This window comes from Lepisosteus oculatus, unplaced genomic scaffold (assembly GCF_040954835.1).
Source record: "Lepisosteus oculatus isolate fLepOcu1 unplaced genomic scaffold, fLepOcu1.hap2 HAP2_SCAFFOLD_95, whole genome shotgun sequence".
Classification (NCBI taxonomy): domain Eukaryota; kingdom Metazoa; phylum Chordata; class Actinopteri; order Semionotiformes; family Lepisosteidae; genus Lepisosteus; species Lepisosteus oculatus.
Genome location: NW_027168431.1, coordinates 72,716 through 94,950, shown reverse-complemented (window position 1 = coordinate 94,950; position 22,235 = coordinate 72,716). Strand labels below are relative to the sequence as shown.

The following is a 22,235-nucleotide window of genomic DNA, read 5'->3' as shown; positions in this document are numbered from 1 at the left end:
AGCCGACAGAGACGCACAGCCGTTGTTTTTCTCCATGGGAAGTTTTTCGTTAAGGAAAAACACCGTTGTCATTTTCTTGCCAGCCGGCGGTATTTCTTGTGCAGCGATGAGCCAGATTTGTATTTCGTATTTCGCAAGTTGTGTGAATTTCTTGAAGTTGAAAGTGAATTCGCTCCAGAAAAGAAATGTCCAGTCGCATGAAAGCCGTGGCTGTTTGTTAAACCGCAGGACCTGAGCTTGCGTTCTGTTTCTCATGGCGTTCGCAAAGGCGATTCCTGCCTTTAAAACTGCTGTGACTGCGACTGAAAGTGGCGTGTGGCGCAGCTTCTAAAGTCTTGTTGACGCTCCTCGATGTTGCTTTCTCTCTGCCTAAGGAAGTTCGATTGTCGCGTCGGAACGGGGAGACCTAATCCTTCCAGCTTTAAGCCACCCTTCAGTCTTCTGAAGGGTGTCCGAGTGCTAGCATGTCATTTGGCTTTTTTTGGGGGAAAGCGGAGAGCGACATTGAAAAAGGTTACCGCCGCCGCCTCGCCCTCCGTGTTAAATGATTGCAAGCCGGCGGCGGCGGCGCTCCCTGTAGTCGTGTCCGAGCGGTTAAGGCGATGGGCTAGAAAGCCATTGGGGTCTCCCCGCGTCGGCTCGAATCCTGCCCACTACGGCGCCCTTCTCCTGTCGCTTCGGCCTGCCCAGAAAAAGGCAGAGTGCCGTTTCTCTCTTCCTGCTTCTTGTACAAACGCTAAATCGCTTGGACCTGCTGCCTTGGAAGTAATGTCTTCAACATCCACCAGTGACATTTCACAGCTGGAAGCACACAGCCACGCTTTTGGCATTGGCATGTCTTGCGCCCTACTTCCAGCCTTTGAAGACCTAATTATTCAAACTGAAAGAACCGGCTGAATGAGTGTTTGCAGTGCACCAGGAGGAGCAGGGACCATAGCATTGGAGGGGTGAGGATGGCGCAGATGGAAACGTTTTCATGCGCTCCTCTGGGAGGAATGAAAAGAAAAGACGAAACCGGAAACAGTAGTAGCCGCAAGACGAAGTGTCTTCAAGCGCCAAGCAAGCGCTCCTCGTTAGTATAGTGGTGCGTATCCCCGCCTGTCACGTGGGAGACCAGGGATGGATTGCTTGACGGCGAGCCAGGTTGCTTTTCTCCCATCAGATTCCAACCGCTAATGCTAACGCAGTGTGTGGGAGCTTACATGCTTTTCCTTTCCCGTCTTTTTCGGACGACTATTCCAAAGGGGTAACCTGAAGGAATAGGGGCCTGAAGACACGAGGCATTCTTAAACCAGCACTGGGCTGCACGGCCATCTGTTGTGATCAGGTTATATTCGAGTCAAAAAGCCAGAGCATCCGCTTCCATCCTATGGAGCACGAGCTAAATCGGAAGAGGCAGGGGATACACCTACGCCTATCGGCGCACGTTCCCTGCGTCAGGCTGCTTCACCCATTTGCACCCGACTGGAGACGGCACTGAGCAAGCTTTTTGTCAGGAGTGGGATTCGAACCCACGCCTCCAGGGGAGACTGCGACCTGAACGCAGCGCCTTAGACCGCTCGGCCATCCTGACGCGGGCCCCCTGTCCCGGGGCGGTCTGATGAGCCACCGCGATCCCACTGCGCTCCTCGAGTATCGCACTGTTATTAATACTACAGTGTGACTCCAGCATTAAAATGTTTGGAAAATGTGTCGGCTTTTATAATCCAGTGTAGAGCAGCATGTGATGATTTGTGCTACAACACCAAGCGCTCAAAGTGACGTCTGCGTTTGTCGTTGAAACTTTCAACTCTTTCATCACTTATGTAGGAAATAAAAAGAGCAGTTGTGCGCCACACGCAGAGAGGCCGTCAGCAGAGTGGCGCAGCGGAAGCGTGCTGGGCCCATAACCCAGAGGTCGATGGATCGAAACCATCCTCTGCTACATGTGTCCTATGCACGATTCCTAAGCATGCCATTGGGTTAGCAAAGTGCCTTCAAATAGTCTGCATCTCCCTTTCTTTAAATTCTGTCCTGAGTTTCTCTCTCGTGTGTGTTTGTGCAAGCTTGACACTTGCGGGACTCTTTAATCTTCACCAATACGGAGATGACCAAATGTGTCTTCGGTTGTTCTGAGGTCTTTGATAGTTTCTTTGAAAGCTTCAACTGAACCTCGAAATCGAAGCAGTTATGTCTATATTGATTTCTCGCGTTAATCATTACGAACCAGGAACAGCCAGCACACTCGGTCGCATTAGTAATTATGTCACGTCTCTACTTAGCAGAGCATTCAAAGGCCCACTGGAAGTAGTAAAGCACTAAAACACTGCAAAACTGAACTCGGGAAAATCATACTGGGAGCTCTGAGCGATGTCTGCATCCAAGCCATCCAATACGGTCTCTGAAACCTTGGAATATCAACACTATGATGCGCTACCTTTTACCTGGAGCAAAACGATGGAATTAGAAGAATGCTTACCGCAGGATACAACTGTGCCGCTGTTATTTGGAGCACGGTTTTCACTTGCATGAAAACTACAGCAGAACGTAGAAGGATGATCACTGAGGAGTCCACGCGGGCATGCTGAGGAGATTGTAGGTCGTACATTTCAATGATTACTGACATTTGCGCTGCTGGAGGTACAGTAATCAACAAAGAACAGGGTGTGCTACTCTCGAATCCGGTCAGCACATGATGAAAAGCCAGGAAGTATACCTTGTCAAATTGCCGTCAACAGGGACAAGTTAACCACCAGCTCCACCGGCGCCCGGCTAGCTCAGTCGGTAGAGCATGAGACTCTTAATCTCAGGGTCGTGGGTTCGAGCCCCACGTTGGGCGGTGCCCGTCTCCTTATTAACAAAGTTTCCCGCTCATCCTTGAACCTCTTACACCTCGATGGTACCGAGCACTGCGTTTTAATGCACAGGTGTGATCAAACCGAGATGAAAAGGGCGTATCTAGCTCCTTGCCCGAGAGATAAATCAAAGGTTCCGCAGATAATCCCTTGGCTCCGGTCACCCGGACGCAGATAGGAGCTGCAGCCATCATAACTTGTATGAAAACTAAGAAGAGCTCCTGTCTATTTACAGTTTCATTTACTCTAGCGTTTCCTTAAACATTGCGTGTACGAAGGCTAAGAAATTGGAGAGCTATTCTAATACAATAACTATTAGGAATCTTTTCGGCATAACAGTTTCACTGTGATTTTGCAGGTAACACGTACGTTGGGAAAACATTTTGAACGCGATCAATAACCGCACTGGAAAAATGTGGGAAAGAAAGGGCGAAAAGCGACTCTTCAACATGTGGAAATATCTTCCTGAGCGGAGCCCTCTTCTCGAAGCTCAACACTCTGCAAGAGTCACTTCTCCCAACTTGCGCCCGCAGGTTTCCGTAGTGTGTCTGCAAAGAGCCATCCGCTTGAGACAGGTGCACCTCCCGATTTCATTGAACTAAGCTAGATGCACAATTTCTAATGCAGCCTTCATCACAATAGACAGTTCATTTCTCGAAAGCTTGTCGTAAAAAAAGGAAACAAAGAACGAAAACGTATAGCTGACAATCTTCTGAAGATGCAGATTCAGCTTTGGGGAAATGGACATTTTATGTATGCAGATGCTTTTCAAGCGCTGGTTTTAGAACGTCGCTGTGCTTCCAGCATCCTTTTCAGCCTTCTAAACTGGCTACCGAGGTGCCGATCACATTGTAAAGCGGTTGAGAGGCCGGAGCTGCTCAAACCGCTCTTGCCGTTTCCCATCAATCAAAAGCACTATGTTGTTTCTTTGTATGGAAAGCTTTTCAAGTCTGGCATCGACACGCACCTTTCCTGAAACGTCCAAAAGGTGAATGCTTCGCAAAGAAATCCAGTCTACCTTCAGGGGGCATGATGTTGAAATCGGAATGAGCCCTGGGTGGGCTTGAAGCAGCAGCTGTTCAGTTAACAGCTGCACAGAAACGCACCCCGCTTGCTTTGTATCATTCGCAAGTTTCTGGTTAAAGAGTAAAAAAGGCTGGAATTCTTCTGCCAGCCGGCAGGATTTCTTCTGCACTCACCCAGAAAAGCCAAGAATTGTATTTCATCTTTCGCAAGCTGTATTTTCCAGGAGGAGAATGAATACTTGCATTAAACTGAATCAAGCCGACAGAGACGCACAGCCGTTGTTTTTCTCCATGGGAAGTTTTTCGTTAAGGAAAAACACCGTTGTCATTTTCTTGCCAGCCGGCGGTATTTCTTGTGCAGCGATGAGCCAGATTTGTATTTCGTATTTCGCAAGTTGTGTGAATTTCTTGAAGTTGAAAGTGAATTCGCTCCAGAAAAGAAATGTCCAGTCGCATGAAAGCCGTGGCTGTTTGTTAAACCGCAGGACCTGAGCTTGCGTTCTGTTTCTCATGGCGTTCGCAAAGGCGATTCCTGCCTTTAAAACTGCTGTGACTGCGACTGAAAGTGGCGTGTGGCGCAGCTTCTAAAGTCTTGTTGACGCTCCTCGATGTTGCTTTCTCTCTGCCTAAGGAAGTTCGATTGTCGCGTCGGAACGGGGAGACCTAATCCTTCCAGCTTTAAGCCACCCTTCAGTCTTCTGAAGGGTGTCCGAGTGCTAGCATGTCATTTGGCTTTTTTTGGGGGAAAGCGGAGAGCGACATTGAAAAAGGTTACCGCCGCCGCCTCGCCCTCCGTGTTAAATGATTGCAAGCCGGCGGCGGCGGCGCTCCCTGTAGTCGTGTCCGAGCGGTTAAGGCGATGGGCTAGAAAGCCATTGGGGTCTCCCCGCGTCGGCTCGAATCCTGCCCACTACGGCGCCCTTCTCCTGTCGCTTCGGCCTGCCCAGAAAAAGGCAGAGTGCCGTTTCTCTCTTCCTGCTTCTTGTACAAACGCTAAATCGCTTGGACCTGCTGCCTTGGAAGTAATGTCTTCAACATCCACCAGTGACATTTCACAGCTGGAAGCACACAGCCACGCTTTTGGCATTGGCATGTCTTGCGCCCTACTTCCAGCCTTTGAAGACCTAATTATTCAAACTGAAAGAACCGGCTGAATGAGTGTTTGCAGTGCACCAGGAGGAGCAGGGACCATAGCATTGGAGGGGTGAGGATGGCGCAGATGGAAACGTTTTCATGCGCTCCTCTGGGAGGAATGAAAAGAAAAGACGAAACCGGAAACAGTAGTAGCCGCAAGACGAAGTGTCTTCAAGCGCCAAGCAAGCGCTCCTCGTTAGTATAGTGGTGCGTATCCCCGCCTGTCACGTGGGAGACCAGGGATGGATTGCTTGACGGCGAGCCAGGTTGCTTTTCTCCCATCAGATTCCAACCGCTAATGCTAACGCAGTGTGTGGGAGCTTACATGCTTTTCCTTTCCCGTCTTTTTCGGACGACTATTCCAAAGGGGTAACCTGAAGGAATAGGGGCCTGAAGACACGAGGCATTCTTAAACCAGCACTGGGCTGCACGGCCATCTGTTGTGATCAGGTTATATTCGAGTCAAAAAGCCAGAGCATCCGCTTCCATCCTATGGAGCACGAGCTAAATCGGAAGAGGCAGGGGATACACCTACGCCTATCGGCGCACGTTCCCTGCGTCAGGCTGCTTCACCCATTTGCACCCGACTGGAGACGGCACTGAGCAAGCTTTTTGTCAGGAGTGGGATTCGAACCCACGCCTCCAGGGGAGACTGCGACCTGAACGCAGCGCCTTAGACCGCTCGGCCATCCTGACGCGGGCCCCCTGTCCCGGGGCGGTCTGATGAGCCACCGCGATCCCACTGCGCTCCTCGAGTATCGCACTGTTATTAATACTACAGTGTGACTCCAGCATTAAAATGTTTGGAAAATGTGTCGGCTTTTATAATCCAGTGTAGAGCAGCATGTGATGATTTGTGCTACAACACCAAGCGCTCAAAGTGACGTCTGCGTTTGTCGTTGAAACTTTCAACTCTTTCATCACTTATGTAGGAAATAAAAAGAGCAGTTGTGCGCCACACGCAGAGAGGCCGTCAGCAGAGTGGCGCAGCGGAAGCGTGCTGGGCCCATAACCCAGAGGTCGATGGATCGAAACCATCCTCTGCTACATGTGTCCTATGCACGATTCCTAAGCATGCCATTGGGTTAGCAAAGTGCCTTCAAATAGTCTGCATCTCCCTTTCTTTAAATTCTGTCCTGAGTTTCTCTCTCGTGTGTGTTTGTGCAAGCTTGACACTTGCGGGACTCTTTAATCTTCACCAATACGGAGATGACCAAATGTGTCTTCGGTTGTTCTGAGGTCTTTGATAGTTTCTTTGAAAGCTTCAACTGAACCTCGAAATCGAAGCAGTTATGTCTATATTGATTTCTCGCGTTAATCATTACGAACCAGGAACAGCCAGCACACTCGGTCGCATTAGTAATTATGTCACGTCTCTACTTAGCAGAGCATTCAAAGGCCCACTGGAAGTAGTAAAGCACTAAAACACTGCAAAACTGAACTCGGGAAAATCATACTGGGAGCTCTGAGCGATGTCTGCATCCAAGCCATCCAATACGGTCTCTGAAACCTTGGAATATCAACACTATGATGCGCTACCTTTTACCTGGAGCAAAACGATGGAATTAGAAGAATGCTTACCGCAGGATACAACTGTGCCGCTGTTATTTGGAGCACGGTTTTCACTTGCATGAAAACTACAGCAGAACGTAGAAGGATGATCACTGAGGAGTCCACGCGGGCATGCTGAGGAGATTGTAGGTCGTACATTTCAATGATTACTGACATTTGCGCTGCTGGAGGTACAGTAATCAACAAAGAACAGGGTGTGCTACTCTCGAATCCGGTCAGCACATGATGAAAAGCCAGGAAGTATACCTTGTCAAATTGCCGTCAACAGGGACAAGTTAACCACCAGCTCCACCGGCGCCCGGCTAGCTCAGTCGGTAGAGCATGAGACTCTTAATCTCAGGGTCGTGGGTTCGAGCCCCACGTTGGGCGGTGCCCGTCTCCTTATTAACAAAGTTTCCCGCTCATCCTTGAACCTCTTACACCTCGATGGTACCGAGCACTGCGTTTTAATGCACAGGTGTGATCAAACCGAGATGAAAAGGGCGTATCTAGCTCCTTGCCCGAGAGATAAATCAAAGGTTCCGCAGATAATCCCTTGGCTCCGGTCACCCGGACGCAGATAGGAGCTGCAGCCATCATAACTTGTATGAAAACTAAGAAGAGCTCCTGTCTATTTACAGTTTCATTTACTCTAGCGTTTCCTTAAACATTGCGTGTACGAAGGCTAAGAAATTGGAGAGCTATTCTAATACAATAACTATTAGGAATCTTTTCGGCATAACAGTTTCACTGTGATTTTGCAGGTAACACGTACGTTGGGAAAACATTTTGAACGCGATCAATAACCGCACTGGAAAAATGTGGGAAAGAAAGGGCGAAAAGCGACTCTTCAACATGTGGAAATATCTTCCTGAGCGGAGCCCTCTTCTCGAAGCTCAACACTCTGCAAGAGTCACTTCTCCCAACTTGCGCCCGCAGGTTTCCGTAGTGTGCCTGCAAAGAGCCATCCGCTTGAGACAGGTGCACCTCCCGATTTCATTGAACTAAGCTAGATGCACAATTTCTAATGCAGCCTTCATCACAATAGACAGTTCATTTCTCGAAAGCTTGTCGTAAAAAAAGGAAACAAAGAACGAAAACGTATAGCTGACAATCTTCTGAAGATGCAGATTCAGCTTTGGGGAAATGGACATTTTATGTATGCAGATGCTTTTCAAGCGCTGGTTTTAGAACGTCGCTGTGCTTCCAGCATCCTTTTCAGCCTTCTAAACTGGCTACCGAGGTGCCGATCACATTGTAAAGCGGTTGAGAGGCCGGAGCTGCTCAAACCGCTCTTGCCGTTTCCCATCAATCAAAAGCACTATGTTGTTTCTTTGTATGGAAAGCTTTTCAAGTCTGGCATCGACACGCACCTTTCCTGAAACGTCCAAAAGGTGAATGCTTCGCAAAGAAATCCAGTCTACCTTCAGGGGGCATGATGTTGAAATCGGAATGAGCCCTGGGTGGGCTTGAAGCAGCAGCTGTTCAGTTAACAGCTGCACAGAAACGCACCCCGCTTGCTTTGTATCATTCGCAAGTTTCTGGTTAAAGAGTAAAAAAGGCTGGAATTCTTCTGCCAGCCGGCAGGATTTCTTCTGCACTCACCCAGAAAAGCCAAGAATTGTATTTCATCTTTCGCAAGCTGTATTTTCCAGGAGGAGAATGAATACTTGCATTAAACTGAATCAAGCCGACAGAGACGCACAGCCGTTGTTTTTCTCCATGGGAAGTTTTTCGTTAAGGAAAAACACCGTTGTCATTTTCTTGCCAGCCGGCGGTATTTCTTGTGCAGCGATGAGCCAGATTTGTATTTCGTATTTCGCAAGTTGTGTGAATTTCTTGAAGTTGAAAGTGAATTCGCTCCAGAAAAGAAATGTCCAGTCGCATGAAAGCCGTGGCTGTTTGTTAAACCGCAGGACCTGAGCTTGCGTTCTGTTTCTCATGGCGTTCGCAAAGGCGATTCCTGCCTTTAAAACTGCTGTGACTGCGACTGAAAGTGGCGTGTGGCGCAGCTTCTAAAGTCTTGTTGACGCTCCTCGATGTTGCTTTCTCTCTGCCTAAGGAAGTTCGATTGTCGCGTCGGAACGGGGAGACCTAATCCTTCCAGCTTTAAGCCACCCTTCAGTCTTCTGAAGGGTGTCCGAGTGCTAGCATGTCATTTGGCTTTTTTTGGGGGAAAGCGGAGAGCGACATTGAAAAAGGTTACCGCCGCCGCCTCGCCCTCCGTGTTAAATGATTGCAAGCCGGCGGCGGCGGCGCTCCCTGTAGTCGTGTCCGAGCGGTTAAGGCGATGGGCTAGAAAGCCATTGGGGTCTCCCCGCGTCGGCTCGAATCCTGCCCACTACGGCGCCCTTCTCCTGTCGCTTCGGCCTGCCCAGAAAAAGGCAGAGTGCCGTTTCTCTCTTCCTGCTTCTTGTACAAACGCTAAATCGCTTGGACCTGCTGCCTTGGAAGTAATGTCTTCAACATCCACCAGTGACATTTCACAGCTGGAAGCACACAGCCACGCTTTTGGCATTGGCATGTCTTGCGCCCTACTTCCAGCCTTTGAAGACCTAATTATTCAAACTGAAAGAACCGGCTGAATGAGTGTTTGCAGTGCACCAGGAGGAGCAGGGACCATAGCATTGGAGGGGTGAGGATGGCGCAGATGGAAACGTTTTCATGCGCTCCTCTGGGAGGAATGAAAAGAAAAGACGAAACCGGAAACAGTAGTAGCCGCAAGACGAAGTGTCTTCAAGCGCCAAGCAAGCGCTCCTCGTTAGTATAGTGGTGCGTATCCCCGCCTGTCACGTGGGAGACCAGGGATGGATTGCTTGACGGCGAGCCAGGTTGCTTTTCTCCCATCAGATTCCAACCGCTAATGCTAACGCAGTGTGTGGGAGCTTACATGCTTTTCCTTTCCCGTCTTTTTCGGACGACTATTCCAAAGGGGTAACCTGAAGGAATAGGGGCCTGAAGACACGAGGCATTCTTAAACCAGCACTGGGCTGCACGGCCATCTGTTGTGATCAGGTTATATTCGAGTCAAAAAGCCAGAGCATCCGCTTCCATCCTATGGAGCACGAGCTAAATCGGAAGAGGCAGGGGATACACCTACGCCTATCGGCGCACGTTCCCTGCGTCAGGCTGCTTCACCCATTTGCACCCGACTGGAGACGGCACTGAGCAAGCTTTTTGTCAGGAGTGGGATTCGAACCCACGCCTCCAGGGGAGACTGCGACCTGAACGCAGCGCCTTAGACCGCTCGGCCATCCTGACGCGGGCCCCCTGTCCCGGGGCGGTCTGATGAGCCACCGCGATCCCACTGCGCTCCTCGAGTATCGCACTGTTATTAATACTACAGTGTGACTCCAGCATTAAAATGTTTGGAAAATGTGTCGGCTTTTATAATCCAGTGTAGAGCAGCATGTGATGATTTGTGCTACAACACCAAGCGCTCAAAGTGACGTCTGCGTTTGTCGTTGAAACTTTCAACTCTTTCATCACTTATGTAGGAAATAAAAAGAGCAGTTGTGCGCCACACGCAGAGAGGCCGTCAGCAGAGTGGCGCAGCGGAAGCGTGCTGGGCCCATAACCCAGAGGTCGATGGATCGAAACCATCCTCTGCTACATGTGTCCTATGCACGATTCCTAAGCATGCCATTGGGTTAGCAAAGTGCCTTCAAATAGTCTGCATCTCCCTTTCTTTAAATTCTGTCCTGAGTTTCTCTCTCGTGTGTGTTTGTGCAAGCTTGACACTTGCGGGACTCTTTAATCTTCACCAATACGGAGATGACCAAATGTGTCTTCGGTTGTTCTGAGGTCTTTGATAGTTTCTTTGAAAGCTTCAACTGAACCTCGAAATCGAAGCAGTTATGTCTATATTGATTTCTCGCGTTAATCATTACGAACCAGGAACAGCCAGCACACTCGGTCGCATTAGTAATTATGTCACGTCTCTACTTAGCAGAGCATTCAAAGGCCCACTGGAAGTAGTAAAGCACTAAAACACTGCAAAACTGAACTCGGGAAAATCATACTGGGAGCTCTGAGCGATGTCTGCATCCAAGCCATCCAATACGGTCTCTGAAACCTTGGAATATCAACACTATGATGCGCTACCTTTTACCTGGAGCAAAACGATGGAATTAGAAGAATGCTTACCGCAGGATACAACTGTGCCGCTGTTATTTGGAGCACGGTTTTCACTTGCATGAAAACTACAGCAGAACGTAGAAGGATGATCACTGAGGAGTCCACGCGGGCATGCTGAGGAGATTGTAGGTCGTACATTTCAATGATTACTGACATTTGCGCTGCTGGAGGTACAGTAATCAACAAAGAACAGGGTGTGCTACTCTCGAATCCGGTCAGCACATGATGAAAAGCCAGGAAGTATACCTTGTCAAATTGCCGTCAACAGGGACAAGTTAACCACCAGCTCCACCGGCGCCCGGCTAGCTCAGTCGGTAGAGCATGAGACTCTTAATCTCAGGGTCGTGGGTTCGAGCCCCACGTTGGGCGGTGCCCGTCTCCTTATTAACAAAGTTTCCCGCTCATCCTTGAACCTCTTACACCTCGATGGTACCGAGCACTGCGTTTTAATGCACAGGTGTGATCAAACCGAGATGAAAAGGGCGTATCTAGCTCCTTGCCCGAGAGATAAATCAAAGGTTCCGCAGATAATCCCTTGGCTCCGGTCACCCGGACGCAGATAGGAGCTGCAGCCATCATAACTTGTATGAAAACTAAGAAGAGCTCCTGTCTATTTACAGTTTCATTTACTCTAGCGTTTCCTTAAACATTGCGTGTACGAAGGCTAAGAAATTGGAGAGCTATTCTAATACAATAACTATTAGGAATCTTTTCGGCATAACAGTTTCACTGTGATTTTGCAGGTAACACGTACGTTGGGAAAACATTTTGAACGCGATCAATAACCGCACTGGAAAAATGTGGGAAAGAAAGGGCGAAAAGCGACTCTTCAACATGTGGAAATATCTTCCTGAGCGGAGCCCTCTTCTCGAAGCTCAACACTCTGCAAGAGTCACTTCTCCCAACTTGCGCCCGCAGGTTTCCGTAGTGTGCCTGCAAAGAGCCATCCGCTTGAGACAGGTGCACCTCCCGATTTCATTGAACTAAGCTAGATGCACAATTTCTAATGCAGCCTTCATCACAATAGACAGTTCATTTCTCGAAAGCTTGTCGTAAAAAAAGGAAACAAAGAACGAAAACGTATAGCTGACAATCTTCTGAAGATGCAGATTCAGCTTTGGGGAAATGGACATTTTATGTATGCAGATGCTTTTCAAGCGCTGGTTTTAGAACGTCGCTGTGCTTCCAGCATCCTTTTCAGCCTTCTAAACTGGCTACCGAGGTGCCGATCACATTGTAAAGCGGTTGAGAGGCCGGAGCTGCTCAAACCGCTCTTGCCGTTTCCCATCAATCAAAAGCACTATGTTGTTTCTTTGTATGGAAAGCTTTTCAAGTCTGGCATCGACACGCACCTTTCCTGAAACGTCCAAAAGGTGAATGCTTCGCAAAGAAATCCAGTCTACCTTCAGGGGGCATGATGTTGAAATCGGAATGAGCCCTGGGTGGGCTTGAAGCAGCAGCTGTTCAGTTAACAGCTGCACAGAAACGCACCCCGCTTGCTTTGTATCATTCGCAAGTTTCTGGTTAAAGAGTAAAAAAGGCTGGAATTCTTCTGCCAGCCGGCAGGATTTCTTCTGCACTCACCCAGAAAAGCCAAGAATTGTATTTCATCTTTCGCAAGCTGTATTTTCCAGGAGGAGAATGAATACTTGCATTAAACTGAATCAAGCCGACAGAGACGCACAGCCGTTGTTTTTCTCCATGGGAAGTTTTTCGTTAAGGAAAAACACCGTTGTCATTTTCTTGCCAGCCGGCGGTATTTCTTGTGCAGCGATGAGCCAGATTTGTATTTCGTATTTCGCAAGTTGTGTGAATTTCTTGAAGTTGAAAGTGAATTCGCTCCAGAAAAGAAATGTCCAGTCGCATGAAAGCCGTGGCTGTTTGTTAAACCGCAGGACCTGAGCTTGCGTTCTGTTTCTCATGGCGTTCGCAAAGGCGATTCCTGCCTTTAAAACTGCTGTGACTGCGACTGAAAGTGGCGTGTGGCGCAGCTTCTAAAGTCTTGTTGACGCTCCTCGATGTTGCTTTCTCTCTGCCTAAGGAAGTTCGATTGTCGCGTCGGAACGGGGAGACCTAATCCTTCCAGCTTTAAGCCACCCTTCAGTCTTCTGAAGGGTGTCCGAGTGCTAGCATGTCATTTGGCTTTTTTTGGGGGAAAGCGGAGAGCGACATTGAAAAAGGTTACCGCCGCCGCCTCGCCCTCCGTGTTAAATGATTGCAAGCCGGCGGCGGCGGCGCTCCCTGTAGTCGTGTCCGAGCGGTTAAGGCGATGGGCTAGAAAGCCATTGGGGTCTCCCCGCGTCGGCTCGAATCCTGCCCACTACGGCGCCCTTCTCCTGTCGCTTCGGCCTGCCCAGAAAAAGGCAGAGTGCCGTTTCTCTCTTCCTGCTTCTTGTACAAACGCTAAATCGCTTGGACCTGCTGCCTTGGAAGTAATGTCTTCAACATCCACCAGTGACATTTCACAGCTGGAAGCACACAGCCACGCTTTTGGCATTGGCATGTCTTGCGCCCTACTTCCAGCCTTTGAAGACCTAATTATTCAAACTGAAAGAACCGGCTGAATGAGTGTTTGCAGTGCACCAGGAGGAGCAGGGACCATAGCATTGGAGGGGTGAGGATGGCGCAGATGGAAACGTTTTCATGCGCTCCTCTGGGAGGAATGAAAAGAAAAGACGAAACCGGAAACAGTAGTAGCCGCAAGACGAAGTGTCTTCAAGCGCCAAGCAAGCGCTCCTCGTTAGTATAGTGGTGCGTATCCCCGCCTGTCACGTGGGAGACCAGGGATGGATTGCTTGACGGCGAGCCAGGTTGCTTTTCTCCCATCAGATTCCAACCGCTAATGCTAACGCAGTGTGTGGGAGCTTACATGCTTTTCCTTTCCCGTCTTTTTCGGACGACTATTCCAAAGGGGTAACCTGAAGGAATAGGGGCCTGAAGACACGAGGCATTCTTAAACCAGCACTGGGCTGCACGGCCATCTGTTGTGATCAGGTTATATTCGAGTCAAAAAGCCAGAGCATCCGCTTCCATCCTATGGAGCACGAGCTAAATCGGAAGAGGCAGGGGATACACCTACGCCTATCGGCGCACGTTCCCTGCGTCAGGCTGCTTCACCCATTTGCACCCGACTGGAGACGGCACTGAGCAAGCTTTTTGTCAGGAGTGGGATTCGAACCCACGCCTCCAGGGGAGACTGCGACCTGAACGCAGCGCCTTAGACCGCTCGGCCATCCTGACGCGGGCCCCCTGTCCCGGGGCGGTCTGATGAGCCACCGCGATCCCACTGCGCTCCTCGAGTATCGCACTGTTATTAATACTACAGTGTGACTCCAGCATTAAAATGTTTGGAAAATGTGTCGGCTTTTATAATCCAGTGTAGAGCAGCATGTGATGATTTGTGCTACAACACCAAGCGCTCAAAGTGACGTCTGCGTTTGTCGTTGAAACTTTCAACTCTTTCATCACTTATGTAGGAAATAAAAAGAGCAGTTGTGCGCCACACGCAGAGAGGCCGTCAGCAGAGTGGCGCAGCGGAAGCGTGCTGGGCCCATAACCCAGAGGTCGATGGATCGAAACCATCCTCTGCTACATGTGTCCTATGCACGATTCCTAAGCATGCCATTGGGTTAGCAAAGTGCCTTCAAATAGTCTGCATCTCCCTTTCTTTAAATTCTGTCCTGAGTTTCTCTCTCGTGTGTGTTTGTGCAAGCTTGACACTTGCGGGACTCTTTAATCTTCACCAATACGGAGATGACCAAATGTGTCTTCGGTTGTTCTGAGGTCTTTGATAGTTTCTTTGAAAGCTTCAACTGAACCTCGAAATCGAAGCAGTTATGTCTATATTGATTTCTCGCGTTAATCATTACGAACCAGGAACAGCCAGCACACTCGGTCGCATTAGTAATTATGTCACGTCTCTACTTAGCAGAGCATTCAAAGGCCCACTGGAAGTAGTAAAGCACTAAAACACTGCAAAACTGAACTCGGGAAAATCATACTGGGAGCTCTGAGCGATGTCTGCATCCAAGCCATCCAATACGGACTCTGAAACCTTGGAATATCAACACTATGATGCGCTACCTTTTACCTGGAGCAAAACGATGGAATTAGAAGAATGCTTACCGCAGGATACAACTGTGCCGCTGTTATTTGGAGCACGGTTTTCACTTGCATGAAAACTACAGCAGAACGTAGAAGGATGATCACTGAGGAGTCCACGCGGGCATGCTGAGGAGATTGTAGGTCGTACATTTCAATGATTACTGACATTTGCGCTGCTGGAGGTACAGTAATCAACAAAGAACAGGGTGTGCTACTCTCGAATCCGGTCAGCACATGATGAAAAGCCAGGAAGTATACCTTGTCAAATTGCCGTCAACAGGGACAAGTTAACCACCAGCTCCACCGGCGCCCGGCTAGCTCAGTCGGTAGAGCATGAGACTCTTAATCTCAGGGTCGTGGGTTCGAGCCCCACGTTGGGCGGTGCCCGTCTCCTTATTAACAAAGTTTCCCGCTCATCCTTGAACCTCTTACACCTCGATGGTACCGAGCACTGCGTTTTAATGCACAGGTGTGATCAAACCGAGATGAAAAGGGCGTATCTAGCTCCTTGCCCGAGAGATAAATCAAAGGTTCCGCAGATAATCCCTTGGCTCCGGTCACCCGGACGCAGATAGGAGCTGCAGCCATCATAACTTGTATGAAAACTAAGAAGAGCTCCTGTCTATTTACAGTTTCATTTACTCTAGCGTTTCCTTAAACATTGCGTGTACGAAGGCTAAGAAATTGGAGAGCTATTCTAATACAATAACTATTAGGAATCTTTTCGGCATAACAGTTTCACTGTGATTTTGCAGGTAACACGTACGTTGGGAAAACATTTTGAACGCGATCAATAACCGCACTGGAAAAATGTGGGAAAGAAAGGGCGAAAAGCGACTCTTCAACATGTGGAAATATCTTCCTGAGCGGAGCCCTCTTCTCGAAGCTCAACACTCTGCAAGAGTCACTTCTCCCAACTTGCGCCCGCAGGTTTCCGTAGTGTGCCTGCAAAGAGCCATCCGCTTGAGACAGGTGCACCTCCCGATTTCATTGAACTAAGCTAGATGCACAATTTCTAATGCAGCCTTCATCACAATAGACAGTTCATTTCTCGAAAGCTTGTCGTAAAAAAAGGAAACAAAGAACGAAAACGTATAGCTGACAATCTTCTGAAGATGCAGATTCAGCTTTGGGGAAATGGACATTTTATGTATGCAGATGCTTTTCAAGCGCTGGTTTTAGAACGTCGCTGTGCTTCCAGCATCCTTTTCAGCCTTCTAAACTGGCTACCGAGGTGCCGATCACATTGTAAAGCGGTTGAGAGGCCGGAGCTGCTCAAACCGCTCTTGCCGTTTCCCATCAATCAAAAGCACTATGTTGTTTCTTTGTATGGAAAGCTTTTCAAGTCTGGCATCGACACGCACCTTTCCTGAAACGTCCAAAAGGTGAATGCTTCGCAAAGAAATCCAGTCTACCTTCAGGGGGCATGATGTTGAAATCGGAATGAGCCCTGGGTGGGCTTGAAGCAGCAGCTGTTCAGTTAACAGCTGCACAGAAACGCACCCCGCTTGCTTTGTATCATTCGCAAGTTTCTGGTTAAAGAGTAAAAAAGGCTGGAATTCTTCTGCCAGCCGGCAGGATTTCTTCTGCACTCACCCAGAAAAGCCAAGAATTGTATTTCATCTTTCGCAAGCTGTATTTTCCAGGAGGAGAATGAATACTTGCATTAAACTGAATCAAGCCGACAGAGACGCACAGCCGTTGTTTTTCTCCATGGGAAGTTTTTCGTTAAGGAAAAACACCGTTGTCATTTTCTTGCCAGCCGGCGGTATTTCTTGTGCAGCGATGAGCCAGATTTGTATTTCGTATTTCGCAAGTTGTGTGAATTTCTTGAAGTTGAAAGTGAATTCGCTCCAGAAAAGAAATGTCCAGTCGCATGAAAGCCGTGGCTGTTTGTTAAACCGCAGGACCTGAGCTTGCGTTCTGTTTCTCATGGCGTTCGCAAAAGCGATTCCTGCCTTTAAAACTGCTGTGACTGCGACTGAAAGTGGCGTGTGGCGCAGCTTCTAAAGTCTTGTTGACGCTCCTCGATGTTGCTTTCTCTCTGCCTAAGGAAGTTCGATTGTCGCGTCGGAACGGGGAGACCTAATCCTTCCAGCTTTAAGCCACCCTTCAGTCTTCTGAAGGGTGTCCGAGTGCTAGCATGTCATTTGGCTTTTTTTGGGGGAAAGCGGAGAGCGACATTGAAAAAGGTTACCGCCGCCGCCTCGCCCTCCGTGTTAAATGATTGCAAGCCGGCGGCGGCGGCGCTCCCTGTAGTCGTGTCCGAGCGGTTAAGGCGATGGGCTAGAAAGCCATTGGGGTCTCCCCGCGTCGGCTCGAATCCTGCCCACTACGGCGCCCTTCTCCTGTCGCTTCGGCCTGCCCAGAAAAAGGCAGAGTGCCGTTTCTCTCTTCCTGCTTCTTGTACAAACGCTAAATCGCTTGGACCTGCTGCCTTGGAAGTAATGTCTTCAACATCCACCAGTGACATTTCACAGCTGGAAGCACACAGCCACGCTTTTGGCATTGGCATGTCTTGCGCCCTACTTCCAGCCTTTGAAGACCTAATTATTCAAACTGACAGAACCGGCTGAATGAGTGTTTGCAGTGCACCAGGAGGAGCAGGGACCATAGCATTGGAGGGGTGAGGATGGCGCAGATGGAAACGTTTTCATGCGCTCCTCTGGGAGGAATGAAAAGAAAAGACGAAACCGGAAACAGTAGTAGCCGCAAGACGAAGTGTCTTCAAGCGCCAAGCAAGCGCTCCTCGTTAGTATAGTGGTGCGTATCCCCGCCTGTCACGTGGGAGACCAGGGATGGATTGCTTGACGGCGAGCCAGGTTGCTTTTCTCCCATCAGATTCCAACCGCTAATGCTAACGCAGTGTGTGGGAGCTTACATGCTTTTCCTTTCCCGTCTTTTTCGGACGACTATTCCAAAGGGGTAACCTGAAGGAATAGGGGCCTGAAGACACGAGGCATTCTTAAACCAGCACTGGGCTGCACGGCCATCTGTTGTGATCAGGTTATATTCGAGTCAAAAAGCCAGAGCATCCGCTTCCATCCTATGGAGCACGAGCTAAATCGGAAGAGGCAGGGGATACACCTACGCCTATCGGCGCACGTTCCCTGCGTCAGGCTGCTTCACCCATTTGCACCCGACTGGAGACGGCACTGAGCAAGCTTTTTGTCAGGAGTGGGATTCGAACCCACGCCTCCAGGGGAGACTGCGACCTGAACGCAGCGCCTTAGACCGCTCGGCCATCCTGACGCGGGCCCCCTGTCCCGGGGCGGTCTGATGAGCCACCGCGATCCCACTGCGCTCCTCGAGTATCGCACTGTTATTAATACTACAGTGTGACTCCAGCATTAAAATGTTTGGAAAATGTGTCGGCTTTTATAATCCAGTGTAGAGCAGCATGTGATGATTTGTGCTACAACACCAAGCGCTCAAAGTGACGTCTGCGTTTGTCGTTGAAACTTTCAACTCTTTCATCACTTATGTAGGAAATAAAAAGAGCAGTTGTGCGCCACACGCAGAGAGGCCGTCAGCAGAGTGGCGCAGCGGAAGCGTGCTGGGCCCATAACCCAGAGGTCGATGGATCGAAACCATCCTCTGCTACATGTGTCCTATGCACGATTCCTAAGCATGCCATTGGGTTAGCAAAGTGCCTTCAAATAGTCTGCATCTCCCTTTCTTTAAATTCTGTCCTGAGTTTCTCTCTCGTGTGTGTTTGTGCAAGCTTGACACTTGCGGGACTCTTTAATCTTCACCAATACGGAGATGACCAAATGTGTCTTCGGTTGTTCTGAGGTCTTTGATAGTTTCTTTGAAAGCTTCAACTGAACCTCGAAATCGAAGCAGTTATGTCTATATTGATTTCTCGCGTTAATCATTACGAACCAGGAACAGCCAGCACACTCGGTCGCATTAGTAATTATGTCACGTCTCTACTTAGCAGAGCATTCAAAGGCCCACTGGAAGTAGTAAAGCACTAAAACACTGCAAAACTGAACTCGGGAAAATCATACTGGGAGCTCTGAGCGATGTCTGCATCCAAGCCATCCAATACGGACTCTGAAACCTTGGAATATCAACACTATGATGCGCTACCTTTTACCTGGAGCAAAACGATGGAATTAGAAGAATGCTTACCGCAGGATACAACTGTGCCGCTGTTATTTGGAGCACGGTTTTCACTTGCATGAAAACTACAGCAGAACGTAGAAGGATGATCACTGAGGAGTCCACGCGGGCATGCTGAGGAGATTGTAGGTCGTACATTTCAATGATTACTGACATTTGCGCTGCTGGAGGTACAGTAATCAACAAAGAACAGGGTGTGCTACTCTCGAATCCGGTCAGCACATGATGAAAAGCCAGGAAGTATACCTTGTCAAATTGCCGTCAACAGGGACAAGTTAACCACCAGCTCCACCGGCGCCCGGCTAGCTCAGTCGGTAGAGCATGAGACTCTTAATCTCAGGGTCGTGGGTTCGAGCCCCACGTTGGGCGGTGCCCGTCTCCTTATTAACAAAGTTTCCCGCTCATCCTTGAACCTCTTACACCTCGATGGTACCGAGCACTGCGTTTTAATGCACAGGTGTGATCAAACCGAGATGAAAAGGGCGTATCTAGCTCCTTGCCCGAGAGATAAATCAAAGGTTCCGCAGATAATCCCTTGGCTCCGGTCACCCGGACGCAGATAGGAGCTGCAGCCATCATAACTTGTATGAAAACTAAGAAGAGCTCCTGTCTATTTACAGTTTCATTTACTCTAGCGTTTCCTTAAACATTGCGTGTACGAAGGCTAAGAAATTGGAGAGCTATTCTAATACAATAACTATTAGGAATCTTTTGGGCATAACAGTTTCACTGTGATTTTGCAGGTAACACGTACGTTGGGAAAACATTTTGAACGCGATCAATAACCGCACTGGAAAAATGTGGGAAAGAAAGGGCGAAAAGCGACTCTTCAACATGTGGAAATATCTTCCTGAGCGGAGCCCTCTTCTCGAAGCTCAACACTCTGCAAGAGTCACTTCTCCCAACTTGCGCCCGCAGGTTTCCGTAGTGTGCCTGCAAAGAGCCATCCGCTTGAGACAGGTGCACCTCCCGATTTCATTGAACTAAGCTAGATGCACAATTTCTAATGCAGCCTTCATCACAATAGACAGTTCATTTCTCGAAAGCTTGTCGTAAAAAAAGGAAACAAAGAACGAAAACGTATAGCTGACAATCTTCTGAAGATGCAGATTCAGCTTTGGGGAAATGGACATTTTATGTATGCAGATGCTTTTCAAGCGCTGGTTTTAGAACGTCGCTGTGCTTCCAGCATCCTTTTCAGCCTTCTAAACTGGCTACCGAGGTGCCGATCACATTGTAAAGCGGTTGAGAGGCCGGAGCTGCTCAAACCGCTCTTGCCGTTTCCCATCAATCAAAAGCACTATGTTGTTTCTTTGTATGGAAAGCTTTTCAAGTCTGGCATCGACACGCACCTTTCCTGAAACGTCCAAAAGGTGAATGCTTCGCAAAGAAATCCAGTCTACCTTCAGGGGGCATGATGTTGAAATCGGAATGAGCCCTGGGTGGGCTTGAAGCAGCAGCTGTTCAGTTAACAGCTGCACAGAAACGCACCCCGCTTGCTTTGTATCATTCGCAAGTTTCTGGTTAAAGAGTAAAAAAGGCTGGAATTCTTCTGCCAGCCGGCAGGATTTCTTCTGCACTCACCCAGAAAAGCCAAGAATTGTATTTCATCTTTCGCAAGCTGTATTTTCCAGGAGGAGAATGAATACTTGCATTAAACTGAATCAAGCCGACAGAGACGCACAGCCGTTGTTTTTCTCCATGGGAAGTTTTTCGTTAAGGAAAAACACCGTTGTCATTTTCTTGCCAGCCGGCGGTATTTCTTGTGCAGCGATGAGCCAGATTTGTATTTCGTATTTCGCAAGTTGTGTGAATTTCTTGAAGTTGAAAGTGAATTCGCTCCAGAAAAGAAATGTCCAGTCGCATGAAAGCCGTGGCTGTTTGTTAAACCGCAGGACCTGAGCTTGCGTTCTGTTTCTCATGGCGTTCGCAAAGGCGATTCCTGCCTTTAAAACTGCTGTGACTGCGACTGAAAGTGGCGTGTGGCGCAGCTTCTAAAGTCTTGTTGACGCTCCTCGATGTTGCTTTCTCTCTGCCTAAGGAAGTTCGATTGTCGCGTCGGAACGGGGAGACCTAATCCTTCCAGCTTTAAGCCACCCTTCAGTCTTCTGAAGGGTGTCCGAGTGCTAGCATGTCATTTGGCTTTTTTTTGGGGGAAGCGGAGAGCGACATTGAAAAAGGTTACCGCCGCCGCCTCGCTCTCCGTGTTAAATGATTGCAAGCCGGCGGCGGCGGCGCTCCCTGTAGTCGTGGCCGAGCGGTTAAGGCGATGGGCTAGAAAGCCATTGGGGTCTCCCCGCGTCGGCTCGAATCCTGCCCACTACGGCGCCCTTCTCCTGTCGCTTCGGCCTGCCCAGAAAAAGGCAGAGTGCCGTTTCTCTCTTCCTGCTTCTTGTACAAACGCTAAATCGCTTGGACCTGCTGCCTTGGAAGTAATGTCTTCAACATCCACCAGTGACATTTCACAGCTGGAAGCACACAGCCACGCTTTTGGCATTGGCATGTCTTGCGCCCTACTTCCAGCCTTTGAAGACCTAATTATTCAAACTGAAAGAACCGGCTGAATGAGTGTTTGCAGTGCACCAGGAGGAGCAGGGACCATAGCATTGGAGGGGTGAGGATGGCGCAGATGGAAACGTTTTCATGCGCTCCTCTGGGAGGAATGAAAAGAAAAGACGAAACCGGAAACAGTAGTAGCCGCAAGACGAAGTGTCTTCAAGCGCCAAGCAAGCGCTCCTCGTTAGTATAGTGGTGCGTATCCCCGCCTGTCACGTGGGAGACCAGGGATGGATTGCTTGACGGCGAGCCAGGTTGCTTTTCTCCCATCAGATTCCAACCGCTAATGCTAACGCAGTGTGTGGGAGCTTACATGCTTTTCCTTTCCCGTCTTTTTCGGACGACTATTCCAAAGGGGTAACCTGAAGGAATAGGGGCCTGAAGACACGAGGCATTCTTAAACCAGCACTGGGCTGCACGGCCATCTGTTGTGATCAGGTTATATTCGAGTCAAAAAGCCAGAGCATCCGCTTCCATCCTATGGAGCACGAGCTAAATCGGAAGAGGCAGGGGATACACCTACGCCTATCGGCGCACGTTCCCTGCGTCAGGCTGCTTCACCCATTTGCACCCGACTGGAGACGGCACTGAGCAAGCTTTTTGTCAGGAGTGGGATTCGAACCCACGCCTCCAGGGGAGACTGCGACCTGAACGCAGCGCCTTAGACCGCTCGGCCATCCTGACGCGGGCCCCCTGTCCCGGGGCGGTCTGATGAGCCACCGCGATCCCACTGCGCTCCTCGAGTATCGCACTGTTATTAATACTA

General features: G+C 49.2%; 16 non-coding genes across 16 annotated transcripts; 10 read left to right on the top strand and 6 right to left on the bottom strand.

The window, feature by feature from the left end:
- Window positions 1-1,490: 1,490 nt before the first annotated feature.
- trnal-cag (transfer RNA leucine (anticodon CAG)) lies at window positions 1,491-1,573 on the bottom strand. The gene has a single exon. It is a non-coding gene; the product is annotated as a tRNA-Leu (tRNA).
- A 279-nt stretch (window positions 1,574-1,852) lies between these two features.
- On the top strand, window positions 1,853-1,924 carry trnam-cau (transfer RNA methionine (anticodon CAU)). The gene has a single exon. It is a non-coding gene; the product is annotated as a tRNA-Met (tRNA).
- An 821-nt stretch (window positions 1,925-2,745) lies between these two features.
- On the top strand, window positions 2,746-2,818 carry trnak-cuu (transfer RNA lysine (anticodon CUU)). Its single transcript has one exon. It is a non-coding gene; the product is annotated as a tRNA-Lys (tRNA).
- Window positions 2,819-5,606: 2,788 nt separating this feature from the next.
- On the bottom strand, window positions 5,607-5,689 carry trnal-cag (transfer RNA leucine (anticodon CAG)). Its single transcript has one exon. It is a non-coding gene; the product is annotated as a tRNA-Leu (tRNA).
- Window positions 5,690-5,968: 279 nt separating this feature from the next.
- trnam-cau (transfer RNA methionine (anticodon CAU)) lies at window positions 5,969-6,040 on the top strand. Its single transcript has one exon. It is a non-coding gene; the product is annotated as a tRNA-Met (tRNA).
- Window positions 6,041-6,861: 821 nt separating this feature from the next.
- On the top strand, window positions 6,862-6,934 carry trnak-cuu (transfer RNA lysine (anticodon CUU)). The gene has a single exon. It is a non-coding gene; the product is annotated as a tRNA-Lys (tRNA).
- A 2,788-nt stretch (window positions 6,935-9,722) lies between these two features.
- trnal-cag (transfer RNA leucine (anticodon CAG)) lies at window positions 9,723-9,805 on the bottom strand. The gene has a single exon. It is a non-coding gene; the product is annotated as a tRNA-Leu (tRNA).
- Window positions 9,806-10,084: 279 nt separating this feature from the next.
- Window positions 10,085-10,156, top strand: trnam-cau (transfer RNA methionine (anticodon CAU)). The gene has a single exon. It is a non-coding gene; the product is annotated as a tRNA-Met (tRNA).
- An 821-nt stretch (window positions 10,157-10,977) lies between these two features.
- Window positions 10,978-11,050, top strand: trnak-cuu (transfer RNA lysine (anticodon CUU)). Its single transcript has one exon. It is a non-coding gene; the product is annotated as a tRNA-Lys (tRNA).
- Window positions 11,051-13,838: 2,788 nt separating this feature from the next.
- On the bottom strand, window positions 13,839-13,921 carry trnal-cag (transfer RNA leucine (anticodon CAG)). The gene has a single exon. It is a non-coding gene; the product is annotated as a tRNA-Leu (tRNA).
- Window positions 13,922-14,200: 279 nt separating this feature from the next.
- On the top strand, window positions 14,201-14,272 carry trnam-cau (transfer RNA methionine (anticodon CAU)). Its single transcript has one exon. It is a non-coding gene; the product is annotated as a tRNA-Met (tRNA).
- Window positions 14,273-15,093: 821 nt separating this feature from the next.
- On the top strand, window positions 15,094-15,166 carry trnak-cuu (transfer RNA lysine (anticodon CUU)). The gene has a single exon. It is a non-coding gene; the product is annotated as a tRNA-Lys (tRNA).
- A 2,788-nt stretch (window positions 15,167-17,954) lies between these two features.
- trnal-cag (transfer RNA leucine (anticodon CAG)) lies at window positions 17,955-18,037 on the bottom strand. The gene has a single exon. It is a non-coding gene; the product is annotated as a tRNA-Leu (tRNA).
- Window positions 18,038-18,316: 279 nt separating this feature from the next.
- On the top strand, window positions 18,317-18,388 carry trnam-cau (transfer RNA methionine (anticodon CAU)). Its single transcript has one exon. It is a non-coding gene; the product is annotated as a tRNA-Met (tRNA).
- Window positions 18,389-19,209: 821 nt separating this feature from the next.
- On the top strand, window positions 19,210-19,282 carry trnak-cuu (transfer RNA lysine (anticodon CUU)). The gene has a single exon. It is a non-coding gene; the product is annotated as a tRNA-Lys (tRNA).
- A 2,788-nt stretch (window positions 19,283-22,070) lies between these two features.
- Window positions 22,071-22,153, bottom strand: trnal-cag (transfer RNA leucine (anticodon CAG)). The gene has a single exon. It is a non-coding gene; the product is annotated as a tRNA-Leu (tRNA).
- Between the last annotated feature and the right edge of the window lie 82 nt (window positions 22,154-22,235).